Here is a 10,918-nt window from a genome sequence, read left to right as displayed (position 1 = left end):
TTTCCACTAGAGAAATCCCACGCCTGGACCGTCGTTGACCGCCACCATGATTCTAGCCTGCTTTTTACATCCAACACAAAAACTGCAGTCGTGGTGCTTTTGATTGTACTCAGAACTTGGAAATTCTGCCTTCTGAATAGGAAGATGTAGGTAACACCAGACTGCAGATGAACTGCATACAGAGCTGGACTGGGACAAAAAAATCGTCCCGGGCATTTTGACTAGAGACCGGCCCACCATTATAGGAAAAATCATAAAGCCTTTGAATGAAAATAAACACTGTTGTGACAGTGATGTACACTGTTCTGATGGTATATATGTATCAATCTATCAATTGTTTGTTGTAAGACTCAGATAATTATTTTTTTTTTAAAGCGAGACATTTTAAATGAGAATAATAAAGAAAAGTATTTCTTTGTGCCCCCCCCTTTCCCTGTTAATGCCCTACCTGCCCCCCTGGCAACACTTTGCTAGATCCACCCCTGCACAGTTACCAGCTGTCAGCTACATAGAAAAGGATCCTGGTGTTATTTGTCTCTCAGAAACAGCTCATAACTTCCTTCAACTCATTCATGTCACCTAAAAGGTAAACCTGTTTCTCCATCACCTGTTCAGCTCTGATGATTCAGTAAGGACATCTCCTGGTTTCATCTTCATGTTTCCTCTCACCAGATAACCAAACCGATATCAAGACCAGCAGCTTTACAGCTGTGGCTCCAGCAAACATCAGCTGATACTAGCAATTAATATTAAATAAATTCTAACAACAGCTGATCAAGCTTAAACGTGCTGCTGTTGTTTAACGCGACATCCGCTGGTTTCCTCTTTCTGGCGCAAAGTGGGCGATAAATAAACAAGAGAGAAAAGCCGATCAGCTGATCATTGATCAGTTTCGTGATTGAAGTAGAAACAGGAGAGGAGAGAATGAGAGAAGAAGAGGCAGCTGTGCAGCTTCAGCTTTGTGTCTTTTCATTGTAGCTGAAGTCCGGGACAAACTGTGTTCCTTTTCACCTCAGTACGAAACGCGTAATATTTTCTCTGAATACCAGACGATTCTGTTTTTTTACGGGACGGTTGGCAACTCTAATAATTAACCGTATGAACAAAATAAAGTTCAACATCAGTAACATAGCACCCACCCAGCTGTATAGAAACTCCGTCATGCAAGCTAGCACGCAGTACGAAAAAGTCATCATACCGAAAATAAACTCCACCTAAACTTGGTTTATATCTGACCCAGATAGACTGCAGGTCATAACTTCTTACCTGAAGTTCAGTTCACCTGACACGCGCGGACCCGGCGGCCGCTCGGGTCTCTCCTCTTGCCTCCCTTTTCCTTCATCCACCTGCTGGCCTCCACCACTTGCTAATGTTACTGAATCTGTGGAGCGCCGCGATATCCACCACACCAAGTAACGAGTAACGAGCCTATCTAAATCCCAGTAACGAGTAACGCGTTCCTGGTTTTGGCATAATAACTAGTTACCGTGCTCGTTACCACAATAATAACATAGTTACTGTAACGCGTTACTTAATAACGCGTTAGTCCCAACACTGGCCATGACAGACACTGAGACAGTGCTTCATGGTGCGTGTTTCCGATTGATGTGCTGCCTCCGTTGACCTCCGTTGACTGAGCTCCCAGCAGCATGCAGCGATGCCTAAAATGCCAGCTAAGATACTGAAGTAAAACGGAGTCACCCTGCTAGAGCCCTACCTCTCACAAGTCCAGCTAGCAGCAAGGCACAGTGGTAGGAGTGATGAGGAGGCCGCCACGCAGCTGGTGCTAGCATTATAGGGAGATGAATTGCAAGTACCTTTGGCAAGTACAGCTAGCCAGAAGTGCTGTACTGCTAGAACTACAGCGAGCAGTTCGCGTTGGGTCTTGCTGTAGTTCCTCTCGGCTCAGCCCAGTGCACGGCTTATTTCCAACCCCCAAATTGCTGGCATCTGTGTCCTCAATGGAAGGCTGCTGAGCTTTGGGGTAGGCCAGAACTGGGGCTTTTGTGAGGGCCTCTGTTAGTTGGACAAAGGCCGCTTTGCAGGGGTCACCCCAGCTGAAGGACTGGCTCTTATCTGTCAAGCGGTGGAGGGGGCTGTCGATGGTCGCAAACGCTTTGATGAACCTGCGGTAGTATGAGGCCAGGCCCAAGAAGCTCTGCAGCTCTCTGACGTTCGAAGGTGTTGACCAGACTCTGCAGCACATCAATCGGAAACACTGCACCATGAAGCGCTGTCTCAGCGTCTGTCATGGCCAGCTGGTATTTGCTCGTCCTCCCTTCCAATGGTTGTAATGATGTATATCAGCTTGAAATACTCCCAAAATGGCACTACAGCATGTAAAAATATAAAGATAAGCTCTGGCGGACTTGGTTCTGTGGTAGGTCTTAAATAGTTAACAATTTTTAAAAGTTGACAATTTTGTCGGGTGTGCATTCCAGACATAAACTGCTATTTATGCTAAAAAAGGTTTTTCCTGCGTTCAGGCAACTGAAGCTAGGACCAAAATCTCAGGTGCATACCCAGCTAGGGCTGTTTTCTGTACAGGCATTGAAAGGCCTGGAGACAACATGGGCGTGGGACGGTACAGATAAACACAAATGAATGCTGAGTCAGTGTTGCCAACTCCTCAGTAAGGAAAATCGCTATTGGCTGTCCTAAAAGTCGCTAGAAGTCGCTAAATGACGTCATCACCTAATTTGCATAATTGGTCACGCTAATATAATTGTAACCTATGTTGTTGGAGAGAGAAATAACATCATGGAAGAGACATAAAGTGAGTAAAAAACGTCCTAAATGCATTTAGAGTTTATTTAGAACTACAAATTAAATTTCTTTTAGCAATTATTGTTTTTTTAATGTCACAATTCCAACCCTGCTCCTTTACCCGGGCTTGGACCGGCAAAAGTGACCCAAAATAGGCACTCTGGTGGAGTTACTTTGTGTGTGTGTGTTTATAAGTAGTTTTAAACCTTGTGATCCACAAAACAGCATAAGAGTAAAAGAAGAACTGACTGCGTTACAGCACCAGCTGCTTGTTGAGAGTAAAAGCGATCTGGCGCTTTTCACGTTTTTTAGCGACTTTTTATAGAAAAAAAGTCGCTAGGGGGTCTGAAAACTCGCTAAATATAGCGACAAAGTCGCTAAGTTGGCAACACTGTGCTGAGTAAGGGTCCTATGTGCATACTCTAAAAGTGCTGCGCTGCATTAACCTTATGTTGGACTAGTCACTGTTGGCCATAACAGAATCAAAGGTTACTTATTGGTCCTAATTATTACATTTTCAAACAATATTGATCAACATGTGTTCATACAAAAGGTGGCACAAACTTTTTCACTGATATGATGGTAGATATATTTGTCCTAAATATATGGGCTGTGTGATTTAAACATTCAGGTTAAATGCTTAACACAGTGACTCCTCTATATAAATCGCTTCATTCTAAGTGTGCACAGCATATATGAGGATATATAATTACACAAGATTCATGTGAGTAAATATGACTACATGTCTAGTGTATAAAAGTATATATGTCATAATAAAATCCACAACAGCAGCTCCATGAACTATTCTGCCCCACTTCTCCTCCTGCAGCTGTGTTGAAACATCACATCACTACTACACCAGTCACATATAAACATCATCTGACTGAATAAATTGTATTTTCTTTTCACAGAATATTATAATTATTATCCTTACGATTATGTTCCTATCCTGGTGAGTCCTGTTCATCCTGTGACTGAGGGAGCTTCTGTTAGTCTGAGCTGCAGTTTGACAACACAAAAAATACTTTCCAATGTGTTTTTCTATCACAATGACAAACTAATTCAAAATGATACCCGAGGGGAGCTGAACATCTCTGCAGTGTCAAAGTCTGATGAAGGTTTCTACAAGTGTCAGTACTCAGGAAGAGAGTCAGCACAGAGCTGGATGTCAGTTAAAGGTGAGCAGGATCAAAACAGTGTGTGTTTCAGTAAATGTCTTATTAAGGTTCTCAGTGATCCAGGTTATCATAGTCTAAGGAGCTTGGAAAGAAAAGCGTCTAGACTCTTCTTCTGTTCTAAGGTCAAATGGTGGAGAGCTCACCCGAAAACCTTGGCTGATTGTGACCCACACCCGTTTTCATACCTTGGCTCGTGTGATTAGGTAGAGAATCATTAGGGGCACACTCCCACAGGGCTTAAATCTGGGACTCTCCACCATTTGACCTTAGAACTGAAGAAGCTTCTCAGATAAGAGGTGAAATGTCTACAAGAAACAAAGTCCAGACGCTTTTCTTTCCTCATTATTATAAGGAACATTAAATTGTTTGTTTTAACTTTTGAAGTCAACTTGGTTTATTTTATGAGAACCTCTGTAAAATATAATTATATTTTATTAATACTTAATAATTGTCATTAATCATTACAGTAACTGTGTCAGGAGCTGACAGCTCTTCATCTCCTGTGTGGTTGATGGTTGGACTGGTTTGTGGAGTCTCTCTCATTATTATTCTCCTGCTCTTGTTGTATCGCTGCAGACAGTCCAAGTGTAAGAGCCTCTTCTTTTCATGCTGTATTAGAGAGTTTATTTACTACATACACTTTAATTATTCACACATATACATGTATTCTGATCTCATGACACAAAATATCAGTGGAACAATTTATACATGACAAACATGTGTAATAACATTTGTCTCTTTCACAGATTCCTGCTTCACCAGGTTGGTAAAATACTTTTTATTATTATTTTAAACAAACATCAGTTACTTTTGACTTTATTGTGTTTATTTCCTGTTTCAGGTCGATCCAGTCTGAGAGTCACAGTCCGGGCTCCTCCACAAATCATGGAGTCAACCAGGATGAAACTCATGTGTACGACTCTCCTCAACATGGTCAGTATTTAAACCAATCTTTATTATCATCATTATTAATATTGATCTTCATTAAACATCTCATCTTTTGTGTAACTGTAATAAAATGATTAATGTAACCCTGGCTTATATTTTTCTTTAGGTACTGCTGACGTCTATGAATCAATCAAACAAGTCAAAAACAGAAATGGTACAGTATATGTGCTGAAAAGCACAGAGCAGTTTGAGATGAAATTTATTTTTGATTTAATGAAACTAATTCCATGCGACATGTTTTTACAATCCTGTAAATAAAAATATGAACATTTGAGGACCACATAAATATGAGAATGTCACCTCCTCTCTTATTGATTAAAGATCTTAGAACAAACAGTGATTGCAGAGTGATCAGAAAGTTTTTTAAGTATAAATTCTTTTTTGTGGATTCAATTGATCATTTTAACAGGGGAGCATCATAAACCAGAGGGGAGTGCTTTTTACATCAATGTACAGATGTGAGCTGCAGGTACAGTCACAATAATTTCAGTCAGTGTTTGTACTGAAATGTGTCACTTCATTATGTTTTAGGTAATTATAGGTCAACATGGAAATTAGTTATTCACTTACCAAACTTAGCTACTACATACTACCACTACACCAGAGTTGAATCTTATACACATCGAAGGCCATTCAGAGTTTAGTGAAAGTTTGTCTGCTTCATAAGCAGAATGATATTGTATCATATTGTCCATCTATATGTGACAAAATAAAGAGTGTTGTCATATTTTTACGCTGAAGAAATGTTCTTGCCATCATTTAGAATGTTTTGTTACACCTTCTACATACCTGAGGTATATTTGTTTAACATGAATTGCAAAATCCCACCCTATTGTTGGTTTTTGGCCAGGCCTGGTGTTTCTTATGTATGAAAACAAAGCGATGTGTGTAAATCTATTATTTTATTCTTTTCATCTTAATTAAATCACAGTATATAGTGTATTTAGTGAGATGGCAAAAATAGTTAAACATCAAACAAATGAAATATAAAAACATATATCCATCGTTCGCACTCATTTTATTTGAGTTAAATCCTTCACTTGTCAGCCCTTTCCTCTGGTTGCAGGCGTGCCCCAGGGATCTGTCATGGGGCCCCTTCTTTCCATTATCTACCTTCTTCCTCTTGGAGACGTTTTTCGTAAATATAATATTCAGTGTCACTTTTATGCTGATGACACCCTGTCACGATTCGCTGTGCGCAGGCAGGAAGACGACCCAAAATGCAGGACTCCCAACACACAGAAATGAACTCAGAAAAATGCAGCTTTAGTAGCAGACTCAGGGAAATGATGCAGAACTAAACTAGACTGAGAAAACAAAAGAGCCACAGAAGGGATCACACAGCATGAGGGAGGACACAACACTGACACAGAGAAACACAAGGCTTAAATACACTGGGGAATAACGAGGGGAATGAGACACAGGAGGAGAGCGCAGCTGGGAGAAATCAAACATGACAATACCAAAGGGAAGCAAAACTCAACACATTCACCTAGCACACAGACTTGCAAAGTAAAGTAAAACAGGAAACATGACAGGCACAGACTAGACACTGAACTAAACCTACGAACAAACTCTTAACCAGAATAACACTGAAACCTAGGATTATTCAAAAACGGACAACTAAAGAATCAGAAAATAAACCATAATACAGAAAAATACCAACATACAAGAAACTGAAAATGCTGGGTCAAAATGACCCAGAACCGTGACCAACCCACACTGTAAAATATAACTTGTTGTTTCAACTTAAAAATATGAGGTAAAGGGCTGCCTTAAAATTTTAAGTTAAGTCAAGAAATAGAGTTTGTTCTTATAACGCAACCAATTGTTATCTTAATGAAAAATCACATGTTGTCTAAACTTTCATCTTAGTTTAGTTGACTGAGATTTGTTAGTCAGTTCAACTCCTTTAATTGTCATCTTTACTTGGGAAAACCCTTTCAGCTAAATTAAAATAATCTATTGTTTAAACTCTTGTCCTAGTTCAGTTGACTTGGGTTTTTTAGTTAATTCAAATACTTTAGTAGTTCTTTTAACTTAGGAATCTATTTTAGCTTAACTAACATAATCTGTTAGCTAAGCTGATTTAAGTTTATTAATTAACTGAGCTCCTTAAGGTAGCTGAGTGAACTTGTAAATCAGTTTCATTTTAATTATCAGAGTTGATTGACTGGATGTAAAGAAAATGTGTATTAAACATCTTAAGTTTTGTTTTGTTTTTTAGCTTTCTAACATCCATTTCAGCAAAACTACCTGTTAGGTTTATCTTAGATCTCAGGTTTAAATATCTACATTCCTTTAAATTAATTTTCTGTTGTTTACAGAAAAAAATAAAACCCCACAGATTCCATTAAAGTCTATCTGATCATTTCATACAGAAAGTTTGTTTTAAGAACATGACAAGACATTTACTCATGAGCACCCAACATTCACCATTTATTGTGCCATCTTAGTCATCTGAGAAACAGAAAAATCAGTGACGTAGCTCATCAGGCTCACAATCCATCAAAACTCAAAGGCTGCTCCTGTGAAACAATAAATTTGAACTTGGTCTTGAGCCCAGTTTGGGTGAAGATTAAATTCTGACCAATACTCTAGGAGCAGTAGTGATTCTTGTGAAGTAACAACATAAAGTCTGCATTAATGTAATGTAACACACACTTGCTATTTTAGAAAAGTTATTCTTTACATTTACAAAATTTTTAAACTTCATTGTGCTCAGTCACACCTGTTAGCATAAAACTTGAAATATTAAAATAGTACAAAACCTTTGATAAGTGACAGTAAAGATCAGTTTATAACAAGTAAGACATCAAACTCTTGTATTTGTCTTCGTTTACAATTGCAACAAATTCCACAGAACCAATATCTCTGAAAATGAGTGCATGCTTCTGAAACATTTGATAATATGAATATTTCAGAAACATCAGTTTGAGTCTGCTCAATTGCAAAACAAAAGGAAAACTACTGACTTGCATGAGATAAGCATCTGCAGAGTCCACCATTATATTGTTGTTCACATAAGTTTCTTAAACCATGAACAAATGAGTAATTGTCTAATCTGGAATGTAAAGTGTAGTCATTTAGTGACATACAAAAGTGAGAATGAGAACTTGCAAGAATAAAAAAGCAAACAGTAAAATAAAACTGTCCTTAACACTAAAGCAATTGTATGCTGTGAGCATACAATTACAGTTCTGCATGGCTTTCTGCAAGAGTCTGTTTCTTAAACCATGCACTAGTGAGATGCACTGCCTTCCACCAATGTTCATTAGGATGTTCTGAATGACTTCAAAGATGTCCTTAAGTTCCTTTGGATAGTCTATGTTGAGGGCAAAAAGAAGGCCCATCAGCATGGAAATGGCACTTGAGACATCCCTCAGATTTAGACAGGATTACTGCCGCCTCAAGGACAACCAACACATCGATGATGTCTTCTTCTTTCACCATCGCAATGCCAACTTTCATCCTCTTAGAAAACGTGTCTTCAACACCTGTCGGCTATAAAAGGGTTCAAAGACAAAAAAAAAAAAAAAAAAAATTACACAATTACAATTACACAATATCCCTTGTGCTTAAGAATTCATGTCTTTCCAAAGAAGAGCCATACTGATGCTTTGGATGATGGTGATTGGCTTTGGGTAACACTTATTAGTTGTTAAAGTTTTTCAGAATGAGATATGCACCCCATGTTACAAATCCATTTCTTGCTTTAAACAAAGACCATGTTCATAAATAACTGAGCATGTCTTCAATTGCAGAATTCAAACAAAATTTTCAATTTAAATGGTAAATGGCCTGTATTTGTATAGCGCTTTACTAGTCCTCTAAGGACTCCAAAGTGCTTTACACATTCAGTCATTCACACACATGGGTGGATGACTGAATCGTGACTCAAGAGTTGACAGTTCGTCTTATAATTGGAAGGTTGCGGTTCGAGCCCCAGCTCCGACAGTTTCAGTCGTTGTGTCCTTGGGCAAGACACTTCACCTGTTGCCTACTGGTGGTGGCCAGAGGGCCCGGTGGTGCCAGTGTCCGGCAGCCTCGCCTCTGTCAGTGAGCCCCAGGGCGGCTGTGGCTACAATGTAGCTTGCCATCACCAGTGTGTGAATTTAAATCTACTTATGCTAAATATTGGCTGTGCTCTAAACCAAATCTGGCTGAGAATACATGAAATGTGCAAACTGAAGCTACACTACAGGATCAGATTGTGGCTCCATAGACAATGCTTCTTTAATCAGTTTATTGATTAAAGTTTATTTTTCCCCTATATTAACAGCATGAAAAAGAGCATATAGACATGGCTGAACAGGTTGCATAATTGGCACTGAATGTCAACATCCACCTTTACCCAGCTGCCCAATGACTCTCGGCCAGTAACCTTTAATTGCTTACCCAGTCTACACAGTCTCTTTTCCAGGGTCCAGGACATTTCACCAAAGTATTGCCCCCACAGCTGTAGCAGCCACTGCAGCCCCTTAAATATCCTAATATCTCTGCCATTACAATATACAATGTGAGAAATCAAACATAAAGCTGAAGTGAACAGTACAGCAGCGAAATGTCAAAGACCCTGGTGAAGACATGAATAAACACAAGACACTAATAATATCAATGCTAGCTTGCCAGTTAGTTTCTCTGAAACCCAGACCAAATCCAGTGTCAAAGATCTTGTAATAATACATTTGGTGAGGAAAAAGTACACATGTTATCATGTGGCATCTGTTGTTTCATAGATGCCACATGTTTCATTTAAAATCCATTGTGGTGCTGTCATTATTAAATTTACTAAAAGAAACAATGCTAACCTTCACAGTCTTGAAAGTGTGTGAGGGATCTTCCTTTAGAAAATGAGGTCCTCTGTCCTCTTCCTTTGTGTAGGGCTCTGGTCAAAGAAGTCAAAAGAAAACAAAAACACTTTTTAAACAGTGTTTATGAAGCATGTAGACAGCTCCAAATTCACAGCTTTTTGATACATAATTCCATCAATATATGATTATCATTGGAGATTTTGAATCAGGCTTATCAGGACATTCAAGTAGAATATGATATCCAACCTACCACCAATATACACAGATTCTGTAAAAGGTACCACACTAAATGTCCAGTTGTGAAATATGATCACAGACTTTACTTATCAGCTTTCTTTCAATGAGTTCATCAGTTGAACTGGATAACCTAAAACTTAAACAAAGGATTAGATTTCGCAGTTGAACACTTACATCATCACCGAAGCATCTTATGAGCCTAGTTAGCCCTCCTATGCCGCTCTTGATTTTGTACAGCTCCACGAACCTCTCCATAATGGTCAAGCACAGCAAAAGGAACCCTTTCAGGTCAACAGATGTAAGACGGGCAAATTCTGCTTCAACCTGAGCAACAGAGGAAGAGGGGTGGAGAGTACAGGCAGAATAAAAAAAAAAGATTCTTTGAGACCCAAATTTAAGCAAACAGTCATCTGAGGCCCATTAGAGAAAACACAAACACACAAAAGCAATCAAACAAAAGATGCACTTTACCTGCCGTTCAGCAAACAAGGAAGTTCAGAGAACAATAAGCTCTGTCTTGAAATCTTTTAAAGTAGAATGATTGTGAAAATGACTTATGTGATGTAAAACTTTAGTAAACGTGCGATTAAAAGAACACTGAGTATAAGGACAAGTAACAGTTTCCTTATTCCTCAGATGTTTACCTTGATGAGCAATACTGTTTTAGTCCAACTGCCTCATTAAAGTTACACAACAGGCTTTTTACATTAAAGCCAGCAAGTCCATTACATACTCCCTTTTGAGATCTGAAATACTGTGCACATTCTGTGTATATGTAGTGGACAGCAATTTACCCAAAAGAGCGCAAAGTTTGCAAGTCCACCTCATTTAAATGACAAAGACAGATGTGATCATCTAGACCTGTGAAAATAAATTAATGACAAACTTGCAGTTATGGATGTTATTACAACCACAAGAACCTAAACAGTCTGCTCCATTGCTTTTGTTAATGAATCACTTGTTGGTAACACGTCT

This window comes from Oreochromis aureus, linkage group 3, assembly GCF_013358895.1.
Source record: "Oreochromis aureus strain Israel breed Guangdong linkage group 3, ZZ_aureus, whole genome shotgun sequence".
NCBI lineage: Eukaryota > Metazoa > Chordata > Actinopteri > Cichliformes > Cichlidae > Oreochromis > Oreochromis aureus.
This window is presented reverse-complemented; position numbering follows the sequence as displayed.